The sequence below is a fragment of the Vanellus vanellus genome (genome assembly GCF_965231255.1).
Source record: "Vanellus vanellus genome assembly, chromosome: 4".
Taxonomy (NCBI): Eukaryota; Metazoa; Chordata; class Aves; order Charadriiformes; family Charadriidae; genus Vanellus; species Vanellus vanellus.
The window spans coordinates 18,146,978-18,169,900 of NC_138909.1; positions in this window are offsets into that span (position 1 = coordinate 18,146,978).

Here is a 22,923-nt window from a genome sequence, read left to right on the forward strand (position 1 = left end):
GACAGCCCATTAACTACAGCAAAGATTGTTGTTGCTGCTACAGTTTCAGAGAGACCTATTTAAAAATAGATTAGGGTCTTGGAAACCACTCAGCTTATTCTGCCTTTTTGTCCCTCTTTCCTGCAAGACAAGTTACCAAACCAAAACTGGCATTTGCTTCCTCCCTGATCTAGTTACAACTTCATTATAGCAATATTGGCCAGCAGCAAGTAACTTATTAAATAAATGCCATTTAAGTGCTTCTACCTGGATAGCTGATTCAGATAACAGTGAGATAGAGAGAAGGGAGGAGCTGGCCTGGCTCTGCCCATTTTCTGCTGTCCCTTGCCGCAGCAGGGTCGGGCAGGCCATTCCAGCTAGCCAGGCAAGGGTGAGCAGCATCTCCCAGTGTTGCAACAAGAGAAGAACTGATACAGCCCTTTCAAGACCACATCAGCTCTTTACAACAATCCCCCAAAATTTTTTCATTATAATTGCACAAATTTGGTCCTGTGCACTTTGACACATGTCACTTTGTAGAAGATTTCTTTTTTTTTAACTTTCTCAACAAAAACAGCTTTCAACCCCTAAAATTATTTTAAGATACTTATTTTCCCCACAATGTTGACAGCAGCATCCAGGGAGCTGCCCTACCTGTGGAAGGAAGAGGGCAAAAGACCCAGCATAGGCAGTTTGACACTTACAGCGTGTCACCAGAAAGGTGGTGCTGGCTTGGTACCGAGGAGCATAGATATTTCTTTTACTCACCAGAAGAAGAAAAAAACCCCACAACCTTCTGAAATAAACATTCCACCTCAGGTGCTTAAAACAAACAAGAGTAGCCATAACCCTGATACTACTACAGGCTTCTGGGGATGGCCTGCTCTTGGTATTGCCTCTTGATGTGGCTCCAACAGCATTTAAAGAATAGCTAAACATTTAATGAACATACAAGAGAGTGATTAGGACCTTAATTTTTGTCCACAGAACACCAGGAGACTTAGTACCTGCTATGGTGATCATTAACTACACAAATGACCACTACCACCACCTTCCTCCCACACCCCTCCTATGGGAAGCTACCCCCCAGCAGAATTGTTGAGCACAAATAAGGTTGGCAAAAAGCAGGTGACTGTGTCTGGTTATTTCAATGAGGTGGCCAGAGATAACTCAGCTAAACAGGATTGGTTTTTTGTTTGGGTTTTTTTTTGTTGTTTAAGTTCTTTTTAAACTTTGAGGTGTAGATATGCTTTACAAAGGGATTTGAAAGAAAACAGAAGTGGGACCAAGAAGGTTCGACTCAACACCCATATACATATATGTATATATACACATTTATGCTTGCCATTTCTTCAGCGTTGTTTGCAATGAACAGGTACTTAAATTCTGAGATAGTAGAACAGAATGAGATGAATGCTCAAAGTTCGTGGCACACTTCTTAAGCTACCAGATTCAGACCCTTTTAGGGACAATGGTGTTCAGAACATTCACAGGCAAGACCAGCTAGCGTGCTGCTTATGCCCTTTCAGAAGATCCCATCTTGGTTTCTCCTAAGTATTTATTTCTCTGCCCAAGATCACAAGCCTTAACATACAGAGTTATCCAAAGGAGAATAGTTGCAACTGTCATCAGATCTGTGAGATATGAAGTTTATCAAATCTGTGATCCATCATTAGCCCTCCCCCTTTTCTTCCCTATAGGATTTCAAAAGTACAATAAAAACTTTAAGGTTTTTATATTTTAGAAGGATCGCTTTAGGTAGTCTTGTATTAACTTTGATGTATGCCTCCTTCAATGATGTAATATACTGAACATCTACTTCCTGACCCAGGAATTTTGCAAAGATCACTATTATTACAAGAATGTTTACTTGCCATCTAACCTCACTTAAACTAAACGTACAGTGCGTTTTTCAGCCTACAAAGAGAAATTGTTAAACAACCTTTTCCACAGGCCTATAATCAACCCTTTAAATCAAACTTGAATAACAGACTTTCATTTATCAATTGATCCACTGTTTTGGGGGGTTATTTTTTCCCCTTCACTTCTTTGGGTGCAGCAGATAAAAGACCCAGTTGTGCTATCATAGCCCATTGCTTTGTAATCAAACCCTGCATGAGAGAAACATTCCTCTGTTTTTGTGATGGGGAGAGAGGGAGAGTTAAAGTTTTTTTCCCCCTCATTTTCCCTCCTCGGCTTAAGCTTTGTTGCTGTTGTTTTGAGGCTTTGGGAGGAGGGTAACTGGTGGTTGCTGTTCCTATAAAATCTTCGAAAGCCATTGTGTAGGCAGGTCAAAGAGAAACCAAATTAAAAACTAACAACTTTTGAATTTCAGCAGCCAAAGTTAATGTTGACTAAGAACCAAAAAAGAAGGGGGAGGAGGTAGAAAAAAAGTGGCCCTATGGAAAAGGAGGGCCAGCTGAGAGATCTAGAGGACGGCAGGCTCTGAAGGGGCAAAGCTGCTCCTTTTGATGTGGGAGGTCTGCAAGTAACCTACTGGGACACTCCCCGGGCTATCTCATTAACCATGTCACCAAAGCCCCCCAAGGTCCAGAGAATCATAACATTATCTCTGACATTACCACACAGATACAAGGTTCCTTAGGCAGTCTATAAACATGCCTGTACTAACCAATTCATCGTGGCTTGACACCCCTGCAAGGGCTGGATGCCCTTTAGTGAGCCACATGAATTGCCCCAGTCATTCATCAAAGTTTCTCAGAGTGCATTTCACACAGCATTAAATTTAATTAAAGCAACATTGACTGCATTGTAATCCTCTGGAGGCTCTTTGTCAGAAGGAGCTGGAACACTTTCTACTTAAATATCTATTGTTTAGGTGGGATTTCCTCCCCCCACCCCCCCCCTTCCGTTGTCTGAACCCAAGTGATTTGCTGCCTCTCCCTGTTTTTCAGTTAAAAAAAAAATCATATGTCATGAAAAAGTTCTGCCATGCGAACAGGAATCCCAGCCTGACAAACAGTTCAGCTCCTATGCACTTCTCTGCAGATGCTGGATAATATAGAAGATTGTTTTAAATTTAACCAACATGTAAAAACCCAACCCTCAACACAAAGAAAAGAAGATTAGTAGCAGAAAAGAAGGGTGTAGTAAAAGCTACCGGTTTGTCAGCACACATCCCTGTGCATGTCTTCCTGTATTGGTGCATCAGTCATGGGCCAATATCACTTCCCATTGGTGCTGTAATGAATGGTGGCTCCAGACGTGCTTAGTGCTCCATAGGCCAGGCAACTCTCGGCAAGACCAGGGGTTACACCAGAGCCCCACATCAATGCAGGGCTCTTGCGGTTTGCATTCATTTCGGTGGAGAAAGCATCAGGCATAAGCCAACTCTCTAGGTCTCTCTTTTGCTAGGTTTGTTCATCCACACCGGAAGCCCATTGGTTTCAATTACCTTGTATTTTGTTGACCCCTCCTAGATTGCCATCAAAAGATAAGCGTTGTTTCCATCCTGCTAGTTGCCTCTGAGACCTTTCTACCAGCCACCAGCAATATAAAAGCCCTACTCTTCTGTTTGGGGGGGCATATTTGCCTGAGAGAAGGCATGGAAAACAGGCCACACAATTCTCAGAAACATCAAGATGATTCCAAACTGAATTGCAGTGAAAACTGTAATGGAAACACTGTTTTGCCCAAGTGGGGACAGTTGTTTTGCCCACTTTTCCTCCTCTTGACCAGGAGCAGTTTTTGAGAGCCGTTTAGTAGGCAGAGTGTGATCACATACATCTCATGAACTACAAAGGTGAAAAGGTCCTCAGCTGTTGCAAAAATGAACTGCAGAATAGAGTAAGAAAATCTACCTTTTTAACATTCCTACATTATCTGCAATAAGATTTGGTTGTTAAACTTCTGATTTTGCTACCCTACTATCTCCTCCCTCATATATAACTTAGTTTGCTTCTGTTGCGGTGGTGTTTTGTTTTTCCTGTTACCGAATCATTTTAGGTGACAAAGACAACTTCTCAGTCTATCTACTATGGATATGCTGGGACTAGCATCCTCCTAGCTCTATTCCTACATGCAATCCTTCTGAAAAGTCAACCTTGTTATTATTACTCCAGTGGCCTGGAAGTTCAGTTCTTCCTATTTCTTTGTGGTTTTAATGAGGAGAGTAGAATAGAGAGCACTCACATTGCCATCATTCACAGTTATCAACAGAGGATTAAAAAAAAAAATAAGTCAAGTATAGTTTTGCATTTCTCCAAAGAAGAGCGACTAAGCAGTTCTGCCCAGAAAGGGACCTGCTTAGGCCTTGAGGTTTCAAAGGACCTGACAGGGGGGTCTTGGGAGAAGTTTTGTGTTATGCTCGGCCAAGATCAATGTTATTGTTTATCTCAGAGAAGTATTTATTTCCAGTTCTCAGTACTTCTCATGGCTCCTCATGTGAGATCCTCTGCTGCCATGCCGTCATGGAAATGGCTCCATAAAATAACAGGAGGTGCTGAAGAATCAGATCATTTTCTTCATAGGATGCACCCATCTAGACCCCAGATGCATGGACTATGGTCTACCACCATACCTACCATCTCAGAACTAGTTTCTTATTGCTTGCCAGGTCTAAGATTGAAGAGAAGACCCAAAAAGAAATCAAAGCTCCACACAGGTCCTGGGACTCAGGGCACACCCCTCACCTAGATAGAAGTCTGTATACAGTTAAGCAGAAGTAATACGAATTCAAAAGTAAAATTGCTATTTCAAAGCTGTAGGCTGAAAGCTTACGCAAGCCTTGAGCTGATGAGGACTGAAGATGCTTTACAGAAGTTGTGAAGAATCTAGTCAATTAGCAGCTCTGGAAGAAACAGCCTCTGCTCTCTATCTCCCTATAAACTCTGCCCTATAGAAAAAAGGAGTGCAGCTTGTGTAGACATAACCAGATTAATTCAACCAACCCAACTTCACTGGAGTGCAAACATCACCTTTCCATTCTTCATACACACTGACTGATAAAAGAACCTTACTAAGGCAGCGTACTAGTAACTAAATTCCACCCAGAAAATGTTTTTCAAAGTCAACACTTTTCCTTTGGAGAAAGACACAGCTGAAGAAAGAAATAGCCTCCATTCTTATTACTCTCACATGAATTTTGCCTTGTGCTATTTAAGTGGGACTGAGCTAAATACAGAGCTGAAATACAGGTACAAGTCCTCTATGTCTCACGCACACAGAGGCCATCAGATAGATGTTAATGCCGCACTGGGATTCTGCCATCTGCGGAGTGTCGGATTAATTATGCATGGCACGCTGATTTTACTGCTGTAATTGCACACATATTCACACCCCCCATCACAGCCTCGATGGTAAAACTTATGCATAACATTATACTTTAGACAACCTCCTGCTGCCTTAGAAAGAAAAACTCTAACTTTATTCTATTCTCCCTTGGTATTTACTTCAGTTTCCCTTTCAAGCTTCTCAAACACACAATAAGCTTTTGATTATCAGGGTTTTAAGTGCTCCACTGGACACCCAGTGTGTATTTATGAATGGAATTAATAAAGAAGCAATCTGACTCCATCAAGGGAGCATTTGCAGCTACTCTTAAGCGTCACTGGGCGACACAAGTAGAAATTGAAAAGAGCTAGAGGTCTCCAGCCTTCATTCTTTACATTTATTTAGTCACACCCAGTAAAAGCGTTAGAAATTAATGTTTGTCATTTTGGGATCTCTGTACAGCCAATTCATTCACTGAACTGAAAAAAAATTATTAGAGGCCACATACACAAGCAATTCAAACTATAAAACTACTTGCCTTGCTGAAGAAAGCCAGTAATATTACTGCTATTCAGGACAAATCATTTTGGTTTAGGCTTCCCTCCTCCTTTACATAGATTTTCAAGTCACATTTTCACCCTCTTTGTTGTCATTGTCAGTGACTTCCCATAGAAATACTTGAAGCCCAGATTGTGGGTTCCTTATCAATATATCATGAACTCAAATGAGTTGTCCCAAAGCAAGAAATGAAGAAAGGGAAGGATTGGGGGATGCTAAATCTTGCTTTGACAATAGATACTATGTCCTTAATGTTAAGGACAAGAGGTTTGTCATTAACATTTAATATTGAATGCTCATGAACATCTTTACCATCAATGGTGTGTATTTATACACACACCTAAAAGCAAACTAGTTTATTTGCAACACGCCGCTTACTGTCCTGAAAATAGCAGCCTACCCTCTGCAGAGTTTTTGATAAACCAGAGATCCGGAAAAAAATTAAAAGCAAAAGGGAAGTTGGGGTATTTCAGGTACAACAAGGTTCAAGGACTCAAATCCCTCTAAAGGAAAGTGTTAGGAAGAAAGATTTCCCGTGCTGGATGAGGAAGAGTATGTAAACCTTCCAAGGGCTTACTCAGATACTTGCACTGTGCTCGTGCCTACACTCTGTGCAGACCTGTGTGCTTTTCCTAGTGTGCCCGGGTGCTGGCATTTTTCTAAGATTCATCTCCAATCACCTTCCTGCTTTTTTTCCGGAAAAGGTGAAGTTCAAAAGCCTCCTCATGACAGTGGCATGCATCTGGTGTTCAGTACCACCTGGTTATTTCTTGTGCAGCTCTTGCCCTGGCTACTATCTTTAAAATAGACTACACGCGAAAAAAGCAGAAAGACAGTAAAACTATTTTGTTCTAAAAACAAACAAAACCAATTTCACCCTGAAAGGGAGCTCCAGTGAGCAACCACAGTATAATCCTGAAAATAGGTAAGTACTCAGTTGAAAAATTCCCTCCTCTCTGGATCATGACTGACGTCTGTCCTCAGCAGCTGCCACAGGACCAGAGGTGCAGGGGAGCCAAACTCTGCCAGGCAAGAGCATACAGCGGAAGGCAAAGCAGGGGAGGTGTGGCAAACCTTCATCTGTTGCTTCCATGACATCAAACTTCCTCAGGTTCCACCTGCATCCTTTGAGGCATCCAGAAAGCTAATATTCCTTCACATTAATTCCAATGTCACAGCTAAAGAAAAATTGGGTCTTAGGAAACACGCCCCAAAATGTGACGTGGGAAAGACTAATAAAAATGTGGTACATCTTTAATCAATATACTCAAACTGAGGAGGACGTTCTCTTTTTCCACCTAGGGAAGTCCCACCCAATTTACTAAGCGTACCTTGCCTGAAAAAGTAATGCGTGTGTCCAGCCAGTCCGTCCTCTGCATCAAAGCCGTGACACCATGCTAGATGCTCTCCCTGACAAAACCCCCCTGCTGTGCAGCCACAGCAACACTGCTACCTCCTGACTCATTGTAAATGCCCAGACTAGGCAAACAGGAAGACTAATGGTTATTCAGGCAAATTTGGGCCACCATGATGGGAAAGGTGCAGAGGGAAAACATTATGACCAGAGTTCTTTTGAAACAACCTGACAGTTGATAGATGAGCATCCATAAAATGACAAAGGCTCCCTGTGTAAAGCCCCTTGCTACCAACATCTTCTCCCTGGGAAACTAATTACCCTGTACTGTCAGTGAAAATATTATTTTTCCGGTAATTATTTCCCCTTTTCAATGACAAAGCGATCATGAAACCCCCCCCCACCTTATTTTCGGCCATATTTCAGTTAAAAACATCATGCAATGCCGTTCATGTGATTTTAGCTAATGGACAAGGAACGTGTTTTTGTGATGCTGATTTCCACTTGCTGTTTGCAGTGTGAGTACTGGGAAAGGCAGTGGAGACAGCAGTTTATCTCCAAGCTGCTGTAGCAGTAGCGAGAGAGAAATAACAGTTGTCGGATGGAAGTTGCTAAAGGCGAAGGGGTATCTATCAAAATGCATTTTTAACAAATGTTGAGTCATGATGTGTGTTTCCTCAAGTGCTGGATTCAATCCCCTTTGATTAAACTTATATGGTAAATTTGTCCTTACAATGCACATGTGTGAGAAAGCAGAGAGATTCCTGATCCAGCTCTCAGGTTTAGTTAATCCCAACCTTTGGGAGGTTCAAGATCCAAACCCACACCAAAGTTTTTGAGTGCTAGTTGACTTTTATATATGATCTGATTTACACACTGTAAGATTTACAGAGCTAAATTTGGCTCTAAAAAGTGTTTTTAGGACAAAGGGAATCAAATTAAGGTGGTGGGGTTTTTAGTATTTGAAACCATTTCAGAGTCTGCCATATTCTGTAAATCTATGGAAATATATAATTCTAAGAAAATCTGAAGCTTAAGCCTCAGATTGTTTTTACATTAATTAGTGCTACAAGAAAATAAAGTTCTTTCTTCACAGAAGAAAACAATTGATTTGATTACTCAAAATTATCTGCCCAGGTTTTTAGTGCTAATCATGAGGTTATCACAAGAAAAGTGTGCCACAAGGCCACAAAGACACATGGTCAAAAGTTTCCTAATCTGAATTGTCAATCCGTTAGGCATTAGCTCTCCTGACAAAACCAATAAAGAGAAACAAGGTGTCCCTCAGCCAAGTGTAAAGAGGGATTACGCTCAGCCATAGGATTCCACATTCAAGAAATACACAAACTGTAATGGACTGGTTCAAACTGGCTGTGTTACCCAGAGCTGAGAACTCTGCTGCTGTTGCTTCAGAAAGCCTGCTTTCACCCCCAGTGAGTAGCTGCTGCTGCTACTGCTCTAGCCATCGTCCACCTCTACCAGTCCTGCAAGACCAGTGAGCAAACGGGAGAGGGAAACTGAGGTGGCTGACCAACCCAGAGAGGAAGAGTTTCTGGAGAGTACTAGCATCTTTTAACAGACTTGCTGACCCAGTTGCCGCGGCCACAAGGATCCAAGTACATGTAATTAACTCTATTACTCCAACTAATAACTGATAATCCCTCTCTGCAAATCTTGCTTTGATATTAAGACACGCACACAGGACTGTTTGAAGAGGCATACTCATTCACCGCTGGCAATTAAATTACCAGTGTCAGCAAGCAGTTCAGTCTGGTTAGAAACAGCCAAGGTCAGAGGGAGCCTTCTGATGATCGAGTTCAATTCAAAAATCTAGTTCTCTCAAACAGCATGACTGAAGCTTTCATGTTGTCAGCATAATGTGACAGTCTGGGATCCCCCAGTTGCTGCATTTCATGTTCAAGTTGTTGTCAGCTTCCCCTGGGTAACATTATCATCTCCAGTAAATATTTTCACATGATCTACTAAAGACAAAAGCCTCTGTTTTCCAGCATAATTTCTTCTACACTGCAGAACACACTGAAAAATCACCTTTCTTACCACCTCTGGGAAAAAGCCTTATTTCTTGCTAGAGCTTCATTCAGTGGGGAACAATAAAGAAGAAAAAGAGAAGAGTTTCTCTGTTCATTTCATTCTGGGCCATCTTTGCATGAGTCAGGATGCAAAGTAGCTCAAATAGTGAATGTCACACTACGGTGCACCACAGCAAGTGAAATAATCCGCTCTGATATTGTTTGGACAGACTTATTTTTAGTGGAAGAAAATATGCTTTTCAGGTTTCTTATGAAATGCTATTACTAAAGTATGAAGATCTACTCTGTTGATTATAAAAAACCTAAAAGAGTAACAAGAAATGCTCATTTGAAACATCTCACCCATAAAAGTAAACTTGGAAAAGACACAGGTTACTTATGTAAATACGCAATATAGTATCTGTAAGAACATCCACCCTAGGAAGGAGACCCTGTTTAAATAGCCAAATCAAAACCCAACCATTTAAGCCTAATTCTTCACTTCTCCACTTATAGCTTCTCCTTAGGAGGAAACTTCAGCGGTCTCTACCCTTGTGTTACAGCCCTGCTCACCAAGACCTCACATCTGTATGTGGCAATCCATTCTTTTAATTCACCGCTTGTCAAGTGTTTTGGGTCTGACAGCACTAGCCTTGCTTCAGCGAAGTGGCAAGAGTCAGCTGATGGACACCACCGGCATGGAATTTAATCTAAATTAAATATTACATGGACTTTGTCCTGTTGAAGAAAGACCACCCAGATAACTGCGATGTGAAAACCGAATTTGATTCTCTGCTTAGACCCGTGTCAGCCAAGATCCTGGGGTGAAGCCGCTAAGTCAAGCAACTGCAGAATTGGTCTGAGGCCCTCATACGGACTTCAGATGGTGAACAAAACCTGCCAATGCTCAAAAGATTCATTAAGGTTCTGGGGACAGGTTTGTCTTTCCTCACTAAAACTACGATGGCATTTATTCAAAAGCGGTACAGAGTAATTGCAGCCAAGGGCAATAAAGGTTTTCAGCCACACAATACTTTACCTGCTGCAACAAGAGTTACTCAGTTGGAAAGAATGCCTAATCTCTTATTTTGTATGTACAAAGGTAGAAATCCAGAAATACATCTTTGAGCTACAGCCAGGTAAATAATTCAAAATACTCCCCACATTCACATGAGCTTAAATTAATAAAAGCTTTTGCAGCCGTACTTACATTCTTTTTGGTTTGTTTCAACAAATACCCACAACGTCAGGTTTTACACCTTCTCTCATAAATGGAAGATTAACTTCAAATGTATTTTCACTGAGAATTTGAGTGAGAAAGTGAATTTTAGTGCTTAAGTTTCTCCATTTACAAAATACGAACAGTATCACGTGACTTACGAAACCAATAAAAGGAAGGTCAGATTACATTAGGTTTTTAGTATGAGATATCATGTTGCACTGCACCTCCGCTAAAGCCAGACAGTGTTTGAGTCCCAACTTCAGTAAAATTTTTCATTTCAGTAGTGTAAGCATTTCACACATTGCTTAAAGTATCCATAACCTTCAAAAGAATTAAAAAAAAATAATAAAATCAATGGATACTTATTTCCTGCAGCCCGGACTGTAAAAAAGGTGCTTTTTCTTAGCCTGGTTGTTTGCCACCCCAGTCGAAAGCACTACAAATTGCTTTTTACAAGGCATTTTGTGTAACTACCATTAAGACCAGTTGAAGGAGGTACAATAGAGAGCCCTTTTATCCGCTATATTGTACTTTATTTAAGCAGCAACACACTTAAGTGGGGGTTAAGAGTATACACTTAGAAGTATAACATGATACTGTTTTATTTTTTTGTGTCAATTAAAATAAATGGAGAATGAAGGAACATGCCATCTTTTAATGAGTGATAATTCTAGCTAGGCTAGAAATTGTTTGATTGGTTAGTCACAGCTTCTACTATGCTTCAAAGTGGTACATAAGAGGTCAGATGACTGAACACAAAGAAGAGATGCTTGACATCTCCATAATATTCTTTACGATAGAGTTATCAGATGATGAAAATGCCTTCAAAGTACAGATGAACTGCTCTCTCACCTTTTTTTTTTGAACAAAAAAATCTTAATTGCAAACATTGCAGGGACCATTGTAGAAAACACTACACCAATTTTAGTTAATGCTGGTCAGTAAATTTTGCCAGTGTTACCTACAATGATTAGAGCCAGGCTCAACGTTCCAACATTAAACAATACAGTTTTTACCCTCTCATATATGTCAAATCCATCTTTTATATACTTTTCAATGAATCAGCACCGTAGTAGAATTACCATTTATTAAAGTTCTTTAGGGAGTAAGAGACAATAAACTTGAGTTTAAGGCAAGGTTTAAAGCTCTCTATTTGTTAAACAGTGACACGTGACACGTGTACAGGTAAGTTTTGCAAGAAGTCACAATAAGTTTCTTTTTGTCAGAAGGTCTAACTTGTTCAAAGTACATGTCCTGTTTACACTAGATTGATTGGAAATTTTACAGCTATATAAACCTTAGTGCCTGGGAAACATAAAACTATTACTTTTTTTCCTCCTGCTGTGATGGGGGTGGTGGTGGGGAGGAAGATGTCCACATACACATATCATAGCATTCGTGAAAATGCAATGGGAAATGAAAATGGAGGGATTCATTTACCAGACTGCAAATTTAACAACTGGGCAGTATAGTTCTCTGACAGGTCATGATCTCAAGAAAATCAGCTAATTAACTTACTTGGTAAAGGGCCAAAGAAAATAGCTTTAATCTTTTGGAACTTGATAATCTGATCTATAATCACAAGGGCAAAATCCACATGTAGAGTTTCCACAATTCTAGCTACATGGACCATTATCCTAGCACAATGGGGGACTTACAAAAGGCTGATCCACAGCCCAAAGCTAAATGTTTAAATATGCCTTCAATACATGCCTGGGAGATGGGATCTGTTCCAAGAAAAAGTGACCCTCTCTCAGGGAGGAAAAAGAAAAATGAATCTCCAGACCTCGGCAGAAATTACACATGTATTTCTGAAAGGTGCCACAGCAAGATTGGGAAATTCTTTGAAAACATTTTAAATACTATCTGTGACCCAGAAGTTGGTCTCTCCAAATCAGATGGTTTTCAGTAGTCCTTGCACAATACATAAAAGTGGGGTTTTCTGCAATTAAAAAAAAAAAACAAACAAACAACGAAACAGTTAAGACTGTATTAAGCAAATCCTTAGATTAAAATCTCCATTCTGGACCGAAAAAAAAAAAAAAGTCAAGCTACATAAATTTTGTCAAATGAAACATTAAGTCAACTTTAGTCCTTAAGTTTAACTACCTTGAATGACAAGTGACAGAATGAAGCTTTGAAACGTTCATTTAAAGTGACTTCATGTAATATACTTTAAATGTCTAGGCTTACTTTTTGTGCTGCTAAGCAATAGCTTGCATGCATAAACCTGACAATGCAAATTGAACAGAAGGTTCCTAGTGAGAGAGAGGAGCTTAGAATCTGACATGCAAGAGCTGGAAACCTGATGGCAGTCCTGGAGAGGAAGATTTTAACACTCACTATTTTCTCACCATCCAGCTTAGTTCTGAAGACCTCATTCAGCTTTTGGGTATCTCAGCGTTCCCCTTGCTGCTTGTAACACTGATGCAAAAGGTATGAGATGAGACTTCTGGCCCTCGCAGAGTTTACAGCCCTTACCAAAGTCACATTTCAGAGGTCAGAACAAACAGAAAAAACAAGGACAAAATGAATTGGTGGTGGTCCTCAAGAAGCTATTTCTATGCTCAGTGCTATTGCAAACTCCAGAAAGCAACCAGTAGAGTTCACAGTGTCTATGAACGGGATACTTCTACACTCATAGCTGCTGTAATCCCCACAGAGGCAGAAAGAGATTATATTACAAAGGGCAATGAACTACTGTAGTAATTGCTATTACAAACTCCACAGAGAAGACAGAGTGCATAATGTGATGAACTGATGTCCTCTGAAAGTCATACTCTTAATTCTGATATTATTTAGTAAATGTTAATTATTTCCAAGTGGTAGAAATCTCTTTCTATGCAAATCACATCATCATAGCAATTATTTAAGGCCTCAACTGGACAGTCTCTAGCCTTTCTTCCATAAAACACATTTCCATACATTTTAAACACTAAAAAGATCAAGGTCAATTTCCTCTTTCTTTCTTTGCCATGGTCCAAGTTTCATATTCTGCTGTTGCTGCAGTAAGAGACATCACAGCTACCCAAAACAGTGAAGCTTAGAGAGTTGCATGTGCATGATATCACTGGCTATTGGGAGACAGGAGTGGGGCCCTGAATACAAGTCCTGGTATGCAGGTAATGAAGGTGATAGTGGTTTTCAGATATAATCTCTCTAATGAAGAAACCAACATTTCGTTACCCAGGCAATAAACTGTTTCTCTTTGCTCATTAACAGCACATTCCCCAAAAGTAACTCAGCATTTACTCTTATTATGTCCCTGCAGCAACCAGCAGCATACGCCTAGGGAAGGTGTATGGCACATAATCCACCCTAAAAAGTCTTCTCCAACAATAAAATATTACTGCAGTGTATTCTTTTTAGTTTACATACCTAAGAATTACCATGAGGAGTATGGGTGACATGAACATCAGAAAGGGAGGTAAACACAAAGCATGATAGGTAGATTAAATCATGACTCTCAGTGATTTAAAAGACTCCTCACGTGATTTACAAATACCTGTCTGCATGCCCTTCTATGCTATTCATATATACACGTACACAGAGACAACGGGGCCAAGAAACTGGATGAGTCTGAAAGCACCTTACACACATTGCGATTTCCTCCCTATCCAGCATGCATGTTTTTTGTTACTGCCGCACTAATGGTAACAGTCCCTTTGCGCAAAAGTCTGATGTGCCTGCCCCATAGCTGACTCAACAGCACATGAAATAAATTAACTGGAACCCTAAAATTCAACTCGTGTGGATAAGAGATAATGAAGGTATCTCATGAGCATCTGATCCTCCAATTAAAGTCCTCAAGCCTATTTCTGGTACCTAGGTGAAAGCTGTTTTCATCATCTGAACCATGCAAAAAACATTATTTGGCGTAATCCACTTTGTTCCATTTAACCTGTATTGTATCTAGTACTTCAGCACATCCAAGTGAAGCTATGGTCCATCTTAAGCACTATCAGAAGATACAAGACAACACCTGTCAGACTTACCGCTCTTCTTATGCTGCCTTGTTGCTAACTGCCATTTGAATTTCTTACAGGTCAAATTCAGTAAGCAAACATTCCATCATTTCCACTGCACTGATACTGGAATTGCAATTTCATATAGCAAACCCTCATTTCCCTGTCTCTGGGCACACCCAAAATACAGTTTCTTCTGGTTAGAGATTATAGGAACAGATGTACTGCACTAGACACCGAGTCTCATTTAGTCCAGCACCGTCTTCCACAGCAGCCAACAGCACAAGGTTAAGGGAAGAATAAAGAAATCAGAAGTGTTGAATTATTTTGCACACACACAGGCATCAACCAACTGTATCTTAACGTCTTCCTAAGCTGGAGGTTACTATACTGTATTTAAAAGCTGTGAATGGCCCTTGACTTATTTTGTCTAAATACTTTGATACATTTATTTTTTTACATCCACAGAATTCAAGAGATGAGTTCAAAAAGATAAACACATAATTTTTTTTCTTCCTTTTTTTAAAACCGCATCCACTTAAGGAGACCAAAGTCTTGCTATCAGTTCATTTTCCTCAGGCGACATGATAAACAGTTCTCTCTTTGCCTTCCTCACTCCATTCTTGACTCTACACATCTCTGACAAACCCCACTGAACAACAAGACTGAAACTGCATATCCTGATTTACAGAGAGAAAAAAAACAACCCAAAACAAAAAAACCCACCACAACCAAACTAAAAAAAAACCCACCCAAACAATACCAAAAAAACCCAGGAGAAATCTCCTCTTTGGCCTAACCAGCTTGCTCCCCACATAGTATCCTCTGAGGAAGGCTACATGTTAATTTTTCTAATCATTTAAAGAGATTCAGCTGTGGGGCAGGGATTTGGGTCTATGACAAGTTGTAAGTTTGGGGTTTTTTGTTTGCCTTTTTATAAGAAAAGGTAAATAGGAAGGAAAGAATTTCCTTCCATTTGCAGACCTGAGAAAGAAAATTCTTGGGTATTAGGTAATTCGTCTCAGGGTTGTCCGCCATCATTTTCCCTCTCCAGACCTCACAGGAAAAAAAAAAGGCATCTTGGAGCAAAAGAGAAATGCCGGTGGATGTCAAACATTTAGAGGAGAAGATCAGAGGCTGCAGTGGAGATGGCAGGCCTGTGAGCAGTGCCAAGAGCAAGTGATGCATAAAATCATTAAATGTGAAGGGCTGGGCAACAGTGCCTAGACTTATCTGGAAGTTTAATCAGAGAGAAGAATTGCAAAAGAAAAGAATAGAGACGGCTGAAAGCTGCAAAGTTATGTGTTTGACCTTTTTGTAACAAACTCCCCCTTCTCCCCCCAGCCAGAAAGAAGGGGGGGGGGGGGGGGGGGGGAACAAAAAAAGAAAAGAAAAAGGAAAGCAAGCCCAGGTAAACTCAGTGCATTACTGTGGTTATTATCAAACGAATATACACTTTTTTCTCTCTCTGGCTTTCTCGGGAATGCAGATGTGGCTAGAGCACAGGCTGACAGCTGTTTACTCAATGCTGTCTCCACTAAGGGTGGCCAGCTTTCAATTTGCAGCTCACAGAAGATGCAAATAGCTTGCCAGAAATGCTAGAGCCAAGCAACACACGTCTCTAAGTTACCAGCATCACTGGGTGGGCTTTAGATATCAAAATTCTGCAATAAGATGGAGTGATTTTATGCCAAAGGGACCTGTAAGTCAGGCAGGCTGTATCCCTTTCCTCCCCAGTCAGTAGATACTGTGACATTCACCAAATTCTTCATACAAATATGGTGGGTTCTCAATGGACACGGACTGTGAAGGAGACAACACTGCTCTTAGAGAGGGGTAAAAAGCTACTCCTCTTCTATCGAGCTCCTTTGGCCACACTGGGAAATAAATGACAAATGAGCTTTGTCATTCTGATCTTTGAATATCTTTTTCCAGAGAGCCAGTCCCACTCAAAAGGAAGACTTTGAGGCCCATCAACACAAGTGGGACATAATGGTTTTCTCCAGATGGAATACCTTGCCTGGGATAAAGTGGCTTAAAATGGTTGCTGTTGAAATTAGTAAGTGTTACAGTTCTAGTGCTAATAACACAAATAAATCATTGCAATGTGATTTCTGAGGAAACAGCAAGCTGTGGTTCAAATCAGTGTTTAGCATATACTTGACAATCCCATTTCTACTTACAGAGAAGGCAATGCCTCCTGTGGTGAACTGGAAAAAAACCCCAACAAACAAAACCAAAAGACCGTTCCCTAACAGTGGTGTTTTAGCCTGGTACATCACTTGCGTTTCAAAAGTCATTTCACAGCCTTTGACAGCCTGTAAGCAGCAATGAGCCCCCATCGCTGACAGGCACGCAGCTGTGAAGGGCTACCTTCAGGAATTCATGGGAACCAAGCATGGAGTGGGCAACCCAAGAGATCTGTTCACACTCTCAACCCTGGGTCCTGAAATGATTCTTGGTTAACAAGGACCACCTGTGTGAAATAGCTTCAGGAAGGCCAGTGGTGAATCACCGTGTCCTTACTGCAATGCAATAAGAAGCCAGCCGCTTATATAGCACTCAAGCAAATCACAAAAGAGAAGAAAGTGGAGCATGTATTAGTTCGAGGCAGTCATTCTTCCTTCCTCTATCTTGCCCAAGCAACACAAGATAGCACTAATATAATTAAAAAATTCTCCCTTGTCTAACTTAAGAGGACAGCTTTTTAAGAAAGCGTGACTCCCAAGAGCTCTCCTTGTTCTCCATGTGAACTGTAGGGAGCTGAGTGCTTTCAAAACTCTGCCTCATGATGGGGGGGAAGCAGGAACTGAACCTTCCAGAAAACTTGAGCTGCCCCACCTTCCTTATCCGTTCAACCATTTATTTACTTCCACGAGGCACAGCCAGCTCCACACACCTTGGGCCCTGTCTTAAGCTTTTCCTGTTGGCAGAACCAGCTTCATAAACTTGCAGGCAATATGCCCATGCAGCTGTGTGATAAAGTTTAAAGAAAAAAAGTGTCCTGCTGGTCACCTCATGGTCAACTAGTCTTCCTGAACATAACAAAGGTGTAGAAAAACAGCTGACAAGCTGAAATTAAATCCTCTGATGTGGTATGTCTAGATATCGCTTTGAACGTTAATATCTGTCCAGACAGTCTGTTTCTCCAGGACTCTGTTAGCTATGAATCTTCCTGATAGCGACACTGAAACAGCACCGTCCATGTTTAGCTCCGAATCACAGAGACTGTCACCAATGCCACCAACAGTATGAGGAAAGGTGCTTGCCCAGACTCCAGCACTGCTTTGGGTAGTGACCATCTAGCACTTAAGTAAAGAGGGCGCTCCTTACCTCCCAAGACTCAGTTAGAGCTTCAAAAGCCGAACTGAAAGACTCTTCAGATTCTTGCAACAGGACAAGGCTTCTGAAACAGAAAACAAAGAATCAATTTTTAATTTCTTACGCATAAATAGACATCCGAGTACAACACTAGGTTAATGAGAGTCACAGAAGTAAGTTGGACAACATGCCCTATTTTCAAAGGAATTTGCAGCGGTGTGTTCCTCCTAATCTTTCACTGAAATGTGTGGGGATGCACAAATTGTGAAGTGTCCACAGGCTCTTTGTCAAGTTGCATTTTCATATCAATGGCCTTTGAAAGGCCTTGCATAAAACCAGGGATAAACACAAAGGGCTTAATCTCTCTTGCTTCCCCCAGCATTTACACAAGTGGTTAATATGCAGCCTGGGGTATTTTGAGGAGACCTGATTTTCGGTGACAGAAGAGTTAAAATTCAGAGCTGCACAAAATTGAGAAAGCTCAGATGAGGCTTCCAGGATCAACAGCTAGGATCTGCAAGGTTTTTTCCTTAATATTTTGAGGGATCTTATGATACTACCACCTTAAGGGATGCTCTATAGGAACATGTTTTTTGTGAACATCAAGGTTAAGTTAGAGCTATGAATATATATGATCTTGAGAAGGGAAAAAAAAAAAAAAAGTGACTAAAAGCGCCGTTTTTTTCTCCCCTTTCGAGGGTAACTGTTAAGGCAGCACACAGCTCTGGGTGCAGCGGCTGCCCTTACCATCAGTCCCGGGTACAAAGGCGACCCCCGAAGTAGTTGTGTGTTCTTCTGAGGATGCTGCCCCCAGTCTGACTTCACATCCCAGCTCCGAACACCCGGCGCACAGTGGGCTCTCTCTGGCCACTGGCTCTCCTTGCAGCTGTGCCGCTTAGCTCAGTGGGGAACGTGTCTGTTCCCACAAAGAATTTAACAAATTAACTATGAACAAAGTAGCCTGGAAACGACATAGATTAACACATGCTGTGTCATGCCAAGGAGAAGCTTGTCAGCTTGTTGTTTTCTCAAATCTGAAAGGAAAATTCCCAGGACCCACTAAATATAGGAAAATGTTTCCAGGTTTAGCTGTGTTAGAAAAGAACACAATCATCGCTGAGGAGAAATAAGAAACACACAGCCCAGATAAAAAGAGCGTGTAACGAGACTCCTAGGAAGCATCTGCAGCACAAACAAGATTAAACACGGGAGAATCAGTCGCTTTTGTGTAAACTCCACAACCAAAGGAGACGTTAAGGATAAATTTGGGGAACATCACCTACGTATTTTCTGTTAACAAGCATGGAAAGAAACCCAAACCCAAAAGCTCACGGATGTTTAGCCCTTTTTGCTCCTATCCGAGAAGGAGCAGGTAATCGCTCTAAGTACCCTCCTGGCCATAACATGAAATGGGTGTCTGGATTAGCCTGCAGACTGCCTTTAGCCAGTTCAGATCTTCAGGGGAGGTCAGCTCAGAATAGCCCAAATCTCTTCTAGGCAAAACAGACAAAGCCAAAATGTGCTTGGCATAATCCAAGTTAAGGTCTGAGATTAAGACATAATATAAAAATTAGCTATTTTTTGTAAAGCATTAATCAAAAATATTGACAGGTAGATGAAAAAAAAAAAATGTATTTAAGCAAAGCACTGTTCCAAAAAATGCAAGGTTTTATCTGCTACAATATAGGAGCTGCATGAAATGCGTTTTGAAAGTGACAAGTCAATCAGATTGAATTGAACAACAAAGACACGTTTCATAAATACTTTGACAAATGCAAAATATTGGGAGACCGTCTAGTCCACGGCTGAAATACTCTAGTCTATGACAGAGAAACAGGGGTCAGGGCACGGACTGAAAATCACAGGAAAATACTGGAAACTGATCAAACTGCAAACAGTTCCGATTCTGTCCAACTCCTAGAAAAAACTTGATAACATGTTTAAATGATCATTTAGAAAATTTCTTCTGCAAATGATAATATAAATTTTTCAAAAAGTTTATTATAAAATAAACACCTATCAGTTCCAAAGGTTTTTCAATTGTCAAATTTTAGCCATATAAGCGAATGTCAGCCTAGAGCCATTCTAAAAACAACTAGCCCATCTACTCTTTGCCCTAAATTTCAAGCCAATGGTGTTTTCCACCTCATTGTATCTTAATATAAAGATTTTGAGTTTCTCTCAGAGAGCACCCAACTTCACCTTTTCTCATACCATACATAGCATGTTGGACTTCACTTTCGAATTGTCATTGCAGCTGTATTAAGCAGATATGAAAACAGAGCCTGGGTCCCACCCCACAGGCAATCTGGATTTGGCAAGAACAGAGCTCTATGCCAAAACCATTTGATGTCTGTCAGCGATGGCCAACTGGCCTGAAAGGTAAAAAAAGCAACATCGTGATAAATAATGACTTTAATAAGACTTTTGACACATTTCTTTCATTTGACAACAGTATCACCAAGAAATAGGGTCTTGAAACTGCCATAAAGTGGGAATAAAACTAGTTGATTAGCTATAGCTGTTGGTGTAACAATCAGCAGCTCATTACTGACATGGAAGGACCTATTTATGTGGTTTTACAAGTGTCTGGTATTGTTTGATGCTCTCTAGTTATTAAAAAACTTTGAGATTCAATTTCCATTTGCAATTAAATCTGCAGATTCTGTAATAGCGAAAGGGACAGCGTAGGATTTAAAAATAATCCAGTCTTATTGGATAAAGGGTCTGGAAAAGGAGGCTGACATTCAAAAAACGTATTAGTGAGGTGAGATGCAGAAATGCTTATTAGGGAGGGGCTGGTTAGGCACCGGGTCTTCAAGAAAGGACCTAACATAAGGATCACTAATATCAAGATCATGCTGCTCCAAAATAGTAAACTGCCATGCAGGGATGTCTTAGTTCAATTTACATGACCCCATGAGGGTGTTCCTTAAATTCTACATCACCCTGGTAGTGCTACCCTTAGTATACAGTCACCCCTTTCAAGCACATCAGTGAATGGACATGAAAGAACTGGAAAATACTCCAAAAACAACTAGGATGATGCAAATCCAGGAAATCCATCTATTAAGAGTGAAATGACTGGGTTGTTTTAACCTAAAGGGACTGAGGGAAAGATAAAAGTCTAACAACAGGTTTTTGCAAAGGCGAAAGGAACCATCTGCTCCAGTAGTCGTTGTTAATGGGATCAAACCCAACAGGATTAGACTGCAGCAAGCAAGACTCACATCAGATATGAGGAAAAAGTTTCCAACTGGCAGTCCTGTACAACAGGTTAGGCAGGCATCTGTAAGGGACCTGCCTCGGGACTGGCAATTTGCCTACATCATCTACGTGGGTCCCTTACAGTCCTATTATTATTTTTTTTATGATTTTACCAAACTGAAACAAAAAAACCCCAAACAAACAGAACACCACCACCACCACCTCCCAATCAAAACACCAAACCCAAAAAAGTAGAAGAAAGCTCGACAACATCTGGTGAATACTTGAAACCATCAGTTATTTATGATGGTAGCTGCCACAATAACATGATCCTTGTTTGGGTCTTGAAATGCACAAAATTCAAAGTATTACAGATGCTAAGACTACAAGCCCACGAGCTCAATATGCAAGGCAATTCGGATGCCTGGTGAGCTGGCAGAAACCCTGGCCTCTAGGGATGTGGCCACAGCAAGGGAGAGCAGAGCTGGCCCCATGGGCAGGAGGAACCCTTCCCTGGGAGCTTTGCTTACCCTTCTCCTTGCTGTGGCATAGGTCCCCCCAGTCTGTTCCTCCTCCTACAGTGTACTCACAGGTGGTCTCCTCCTCTGTCTCCCCACATGCCTTCACCCAGACCTGCCTCATCCCGCCGGCTACTGCCACCTGCGCCTGGAACCAGCCAGAATCAGCTGGAACCAGTGGGGTAGTCCCCTGCCCCTCCTGCAGGGGACAACGCTGCCCTGCCACCATGGCCCAGTGCCCTTCCACCCCCCTCTCCCCACCCTGCCCATGGGCTCCTGTTAACAGAGGCCTTTGTGCCTGATCCAGTACATGCGTTTGGCAGTAAGCACCTACCGTGGCTCACTGATTCTCCTGGGAATACAGAAAATGTGTCTTACTTGAAAAAGGTGTTATTAGAAAGTTATTTTAAGAAAACAAAAACCAACACATCCTTCCTCGAAGTCCTCTCAACTCTTCCTTAATTGGGAAAAAAAAAAGCACAAGGATGTAGATTAAGTGTCTTACAGGTCACTTTGAGACGCTAGGTTTGAAGTAATAGCCCTTTGCAGTGGCCACAACTGCTATCAGTTGAGTTGTGCTTTATACCAAGTTTTACTACCCATGAGTTAAAATATGCACGAAGACCTAAGAGTGGATGGGAGCCCTCTGCCGCCAGGGCCCTGCTGGCACTGGCAAAGGTCTCCCCGAGCCATGCATCTGCCTGGGCTCAGGAGCCATCCTGTGTTAGACACATCAAGATGGCTTAAAGTTTGCGCAGCCGGAGTATTTTAAACATGCTGGTTACACATTATTAGTTTACTCATTGGCCACACACCATGCAGTTACAAACCCAGAATTTGCATATCAAATAGGCATTTACCATCTCTTCTCCAAAGATCATTTTGAAATAAATGGGTTTACTCAAAGGAGTGAAAGTTTCTCCTGTGATCAGTGCTCGGATGCTTTTACTCATGTGCGCAGTTCAGAGGACTCCCATCAGTGCAATGAATATCTGTTTTCATTCACCACAGTATTTGATTTCAACACACAAAGAAGCAATATTTTACATAGTCTCATTTATGCAAGGTGAAAACACATTTATTTTGATGGTGATAACCTGCAGCATTAGTTTTCCCTTATGAATGAGAAAGCTAAAATTACTCAAGAGTGTATTTGGTGCACGTGTCCTCTGAACTTATTTCTTGGCTTTCATTATGAAAGAGCTGAAGTGGAGAAAGCTCAACAGTTGGGAGAAGGTCGTTTTGACGCTTTCTTTAATAACACCACCTAGCCTTGCTGCAGCTGTAGCAGCAACGCTTCTTTTGTTTTGGAGGGAGGCGTGGCAACCAGGAGTTGCAGATTAATCTTTTCTTGTCAAATCTAGACCATATTTTATTTCACAGAACGAGCAACACCACCTCACAACAGCTACCAGAGGCTGGGAGCTTCCCAATTCGTGGAGAGCAGGGCAATTTCACAGGACATTTCAATCCAACTGCACATTTTGACTATTAATGTAGAAGTTAATGAAAACAAGGCCTAAAAAATAGGAACCGG